We start from the raw sequence: 6069 nt of genomic DNA, 5'->3' as shown, positions 1-6069 counted from the left end.
GTGACACAGAAACAGACCGTGGGGTTGGTGGCGGGTAATCTGCTGGACATGAACTCCCCCTGTGATGCTGTGGCCAAAGGGGCTAAGGCGATCCTGGAAGGCACAAATCGGGGGAAGCGCAAAGAGGTTATTTTATCATTTGGCACCGGTGCGACCAGTGCTGGAATCTGACCCGTGGCCAGTTATGGTGCCCACAGTTCAAGAAGGATGTTGCTAACTTGAAGAGGGTTCAGAGAAGAGCCACGAAAACGATTAAAGGATTTGAAAACATGCTTTATATTGACAGACGCAAGGAGCACAATTTATTTAGTTTAACAAAGAGCGGGTTAAGGAGTGACTTCATTACAGTCTGTAAATACCTACTTGGGGAACAAATATTTAATAACAGGCTCTTCAGTCTGGAAGAGAAAGGTATAACACTGGTGTGGGGAACCTTTTCTATCAGGGGCCATTGAGCCACAGAAAAAATCAGTTGTGGGCGACACATAGCCCCGCCAGGGAGGGGTGGGTGCAGAAGCTCAGGGCTTCCCCTAGGCTCTGGGGTGTGGCCAGAAATGTGGGGTTCAGAGTGCAGGAGGGGTCTCTGGGCTGGGGCAGGGGGTTGGGGTGTGGGTGAGGGCTCCTTCTGGGGGTGTGGGCTCTGGGGTGGGGCTGGGGATGAGGGGTTTGGGATTCAGGGTGGGGCTCTAGGCTGTGATCAAGGGGTTTGGGTGCAGGAGTGGGCTCAGGGTTGGGACATAGGGTTGAGGTGCGGGAGGAGGTTCATGGTGCAGACTCCGGAAGGGAGTTTGGGTGTGGGAGGGCGCTCAGAGCTGGGGCAGGGGGTTGGGGTGTAGGATCTGGGAGGGAGTTAAGCTGCAGCAGGGGGTTTCGACCTGGGGCAGGGGTTTGGGGTGCAGGCTCTGGCCAGGCAAGGCTTACCTCAGGTGACTCCCGGTCGGCAGCTCAGCGGGGCTAAGGAAGGCTCCCTGCCTGCCCTGGCTCCACACAGCTCCTGGAAGCTGCCGCCATGTCTGGCCCCTAGGCGGAGGAGCCAAGCGGCTGTGCACTCTGTTCCCGGACAATGGGAGAGCTGCACAGCCAGTGCTGAGGGCAGGGTCAGCAAGCAGAGCCTCTCTGTTCGCCCCTGTTCATAGGGGCTACAGGGACATGCCGTTCGCTTTCAAGAACTGGAGCCGAACCTAGCTTCCCCCGCAGTGGAGCAAGATGGCGCTCACAGCTCCAGCCCCACAGGGTCGGGAGGCACTGAGGCTCAGGGCTTCCAGCCCGCAGCGCAGAGACTTGCCAAGGACCATATGAAATTAAGCAGTGGGCCAGATCTGACCTGCGGGCCATAAGTTCCCCACCTCTGGTATAACATGATCCAATGGCTGGAAGTTGAAGGTAGGCAAATTCAGACTGAAAATAAGGTGTAAATTTTTAACAGCGTAAACCATTGGAACAATTTACCAAGGGTCACAGTGGATTTGCCATTGCTGACAATTTTAAAATCAAGCTTGGATGTTTTTCTAAAAGATGTGCACTATGAATTATTCTGGGGAAGTTCTATGGTATGTATTATACAGGAGGTCAAACTAGATGATCACAATGGTCCCTTCTGGCCTTGGAATTTATGAATCTATGAACCCACTCCAGTTCCCAAAGTTAATGCTGATTAAGGTAGGTTGTGAATTTAAAGTGCAGTAAGCTGTTCCTTGTGGCCCAAACCAACCTAGCTCCAACTCACTGACTTAAGTGCAGTTACTCCTGGTTTACATCCCAGCCAGGGAGAACAGGACCAGGGCTCCTTTTCCACAGTGTCTAAGAGAAGAAGCTAGCATTGCCAACCCCAAGTATCCAAAAATTATGGGTCAGTGCCAGTGTTCCCTCTAATTTTTCCCATCCATGTGCGGAATGAATTTGTTATGCGTGACACATCACCTCAATATTGGTGCACATAACAAAATTCATTGGCGGGCGTGGGGCTGAGGGGTTTGGAGTGTGGGAGGGGGTTCAGGGCTGGGGCAGAGGGTTGGGGTGTGTGGGGAGGTGAGGGCTCCGCCTGGGGGTGTGGTCTCTGGGGTGGGACTGGGGATGAGGGGCTAAGGGCTGGGGCAGAGGGTTGGCGGGGGTGAGGGCTCCAGCTTAGGGTGCGTGCTTGGGGATGGGGCCAGGAATGAGGGGTGTGGGGTGCAGGCTGCCCCAGGGCTACAACAGGAATAGAGGACTCCCCCGCAGCTCTCTCTCCCCACACCAGTACCTGGGTTTGGGGGGGAGGGGCGCCTCAACCTGCTGTGGCAGGGCTGGGACTGGGTTGGGGCCGCAGGACAGATGCCTCTCCTGTGGCAGGTCCGGGGCTGGGTTGGGGCTGCAAAGAGGCACCTCTCCCATGGCCTCAGCAGGTCCAGACTAGGGCTGGGTTGGGGCCACGGGAGAGGCGCCTCTCCCAGAGCCGCGGCAAGTCCATGCCAGGGCTGGGTTGGGGCCACGGGAGAGGTGCCTCTCCCACAGCCGCAGAAGGTCCAGGCTGGGGCTGGGTTGGGGTCATGGGATAGGCACCTCTCCCATGATCACAGCAGGTCTGTGCCAGGGCTGGGTTGGGGCCACGGGAGAGGTGCCTCTCCCACGGCCTCAGCAGGTTCTTACTGGGGCTGAAGGAGAGGAATCTCTCCCCACCGCAGCCCTGAGCACCTGCCCAGCGCTTAATAGGTTGCTGCACAGCCATGCAGCTTAAAGAGAACTTAGATCAGTGCCCTTCCGCCTGCAAAAAAAAAAAAAAAAAAAAAAAAAGATTAAATTTTATATATATACATACACACACCTGGTGGATATTTTATTTGCCTTCTGGGTTTTGAGGTGCTATTATTTAACATTTTAAAGTTTTTCTCAGCAACCATAACTGCTAGAAACTATTTTTCTTTTTACATAAAAGCCAAGACTTTCATGTAAGAGCATTATTCCTGAGCTGGGACTCTAAGAAAAACATCAAATGTCATGCGATTTGTGATAAAATCATGACAGTTGGCAACACTGACAAGCCCAAGGCCTGGCCTTGTTACACTCCTACACTATCCCTCACTCAGGCATCTCAAAGTAACCTTCCCTTTTTTATTTCTTTATAATTAAGGCTGCATGTCTGTCATGGAGGTTACGGAAGTCACAGATTCCATGACTTTCCATGACCTCCTTGACTTCTGCAGCGGCTGGTGTGGCTGGCTCAGGCAGCACATGGGCCAGTTGAACCGGTCCCTGCTGGGGCAGTCTCAGGCCACAGCTTCCTCCCCCCATCCCCAGGAGCAGCAGCAGGAGTTTGGTGTGGGAGGGGGCTCAGGGCTGGGGATTGGGGCATGGGAGGGGGTGAGGGCTCTAGGCAGCGCGGGGCTCCTCAGAAGCAGTGAGATGTCCCTCCCTCAGCACACGGAGCTAGGAGCTTAGGAAGGGACATGTCACTGCTTCCGAGAAGCTGGGTGGGGAGTTTGACAGCCCCTCCAGTCCCCCCCCCAGCAGGGGTTCCAGACCACCCCCCCTGAGTACTCGCGGCACCCCCTGGACCGCCCCCCTCGAGCACCTGTGGCCACACCCCACACAGCGCCCCCCTGGGCCACCACCCCCCCAGCACCTGCAGCACCCCCGGGCTGCCCCCCCTGAGCACCAGCGGCACTCTCAAGATTTAATCAGAGATATAGTACAAGTCATGGACAGGTCATGGGCCGTGAGTTTTTGTTCGCTGCCTATGACCTGTCCGTGACTTTTACTTAAAATACCTGACAAAAAGTAGCCTTATTTATGATGTATAAAGAAGCCTGCGAGGATGGTTTTTTTTAAAAAAAAAAAAAAATTCCCTAACTCCCCTTTTTTAACCTTAGAATATGAGGAATATCAAGTCTGCTTTGGAGGTCTCAGAGGACTGGGAATTTCCTCTTTACCAACAAGAACTTTTATACCATTTGTAGGATACTGGGGTTAAATAAAATTAACTTTTAAAAACAGTGAATAAAAAGTATTTCCTTGCACATTTAAGCAGGTTTGGTATGTATGATAGTTGTGATGTCATAATCATACTAATTGTCCAGTCAACCATTCAACCAACTAGGGAAAACAGCAGCCAAGACCTGAATTTATTGTTAAAAAAGAGGGGGGAAATAAAAATAAAAGACCCCAAAAGATGTCAGGCCTTCTTTATATACCGTAAAGAAGAAAAGAGGGCAATATTATTTTTTGTTCCTTTGCAGGTTGCTTTTAATAACTGTAGATTCATAAAGTGAGAAGTGTCCTTTTTCTTTTTTTTTAATCTGTAACACGGAGAATGGAGCCCACTCTGGAATCTTCAACCATTTGATATTACACCAGTCACTTTCTTGTGGATAAAGCTATAAGAAGCATTTTATTCCATAATACGACGACTGTTATTCCCTTACATTCTGGTTAGACAAAAGGGTCTCCTTTTATTATAATTACCTGTAACTGGAATTCCCAAAATGTCCACTTGGAATAATATCTAGAGACAAATTCTGTTTTCAGATATGTACATATGTATACCTCCCATTAGCTTTCATATGATTTGGGAACGTATATTTGAGGTGAAATTTGGCCTTTCGCAGTTAAGGCTCTACTATCTCCCTTAATCTTTCACACAACTTCTCCTTATTTCAATTAGAGTTATACATGTTGAACAAGGATAAAATATGATCCTTAAACAGTTCCTGTATGTTCAAAGGCCTTACTGCACATGTAAACAACCCTAAAACACTGGTGAATATTATCCCAATTTTATCAATCCTGTGTCACAGGATTGACTTGCCATTTACAGGATTTATTCTCAGCCCCACCTGTGCCATGTCATTTGGTCCCAGGTGATGGATTTAGGCCAGTGGTTGGGTCAGTGACCAGGCCTAACATGATCATCACAGGACTTGGTGGTGCTGGGAGACTTCAACTACCCAGACATCTGTTAAGAAAATAACAAAGCAGGGCACCAATTATTCAACAAGTTCTCAAAATGTATTGGAGACAATTTTTTATTTCAGAAAGTGGAGAAAGGCACAGTACAGGAGAGGCTGTTCTGGCTTTGATTTTGACAAATAGGGAGGAACTAGTTGAGAATCTGAAAGTGGATGGCAGCTTGGGTAAAAGTGATCATGAAATGATGAGTTCATGATTCTAAGGACCCTATAGCCAGCAGCCCCATACTGCCCCTCCTCCTACTCCACCATCTGTTTCGCTGGGCCACTTCCCCACCTTCTCCGCCCTTGTATCAGGGCGTCAGTCTGGCAGCCATCAGGCTGGAGCTCCCTCTTGCTCCCCTGATCCTACCCAGCATTGCTCTGTCTGTGGTGCTGTCACTCTCAACCCTCCTACCGGGCGGGCGGGTGGTCCTCCTCCCTTGGCTACCAGGGAGAGACTACCTCTGTTCTGCTCAGCAGCCGTTCTTATATGGGCCAGCCTGGCCCTGATTGGCTGCTCCACTAAGCCTTCTCCCTATTGGCTGGCTCAATAAGCCCTCTTCTAATTGGCTGGGTTCTGCGCAGTCTCCCCAAGGCTGTCTTAACCCTTCTTCTGCCTGTGTGGGGCAGTCGCTCCACTACACACACTTTTGCAACATTGCCATCTCTTTCTCACTGACCCTAGTCAGGCACAAATCTCTGCAAACACCCAAAGCATGGTCAGTGTTGGCGGAGGCGGGGGGCCTCTACATGGGGAAAAGTGCACACTCTTGACTCTTTGCAAGGGTCGTGGTGCAGCATTCTAGGTAACAAACTCTAAAATTCTCCCACACTTTTCCACAGGTGGGGTAATTCTAGCAGACATCTCACTGTTAAGGGTAAGCAGGGAAACGAGGATACATCTACTCCATGCTTGTGGCTTCTGTCCTCCTCCCTATGCTGCTTGCCTATGTGCCACTTTGGTCCCTGCACAAGTCATTGCTGAATGGCACGGGAAAGCTTCCTACAATGGGGGAAGAAACAAAGCTGCTTGCCACGGAACCTTCGGCAGAGGATTACTGAGTATCTCCAGGAAACTTTCCTGGAGATCTCTCTGGAGAATTCCTGAGATCTCGGCGTGCACCAACACCATTCTGCTGTACTGATT

This window comes from Lepidochelys kempii, chromosome 1, assembly GCF_965140285.1.
Source record: "Lepidochelys kempii isolate rLepKem1 chromosome 1, rLepKem1.hap1, whole genome shotgun sequence".
Lineage (NCBI taxonomy): Eukaryota > Metazoa > Chordata > Testudines > Cheloniidae > Lepidochelys > Lepidochelys kempii.
The sequence above is the reverse complement of the archived record's forward strand: the minus strand, read 5'-3'. Positions refer to the sequence as shown.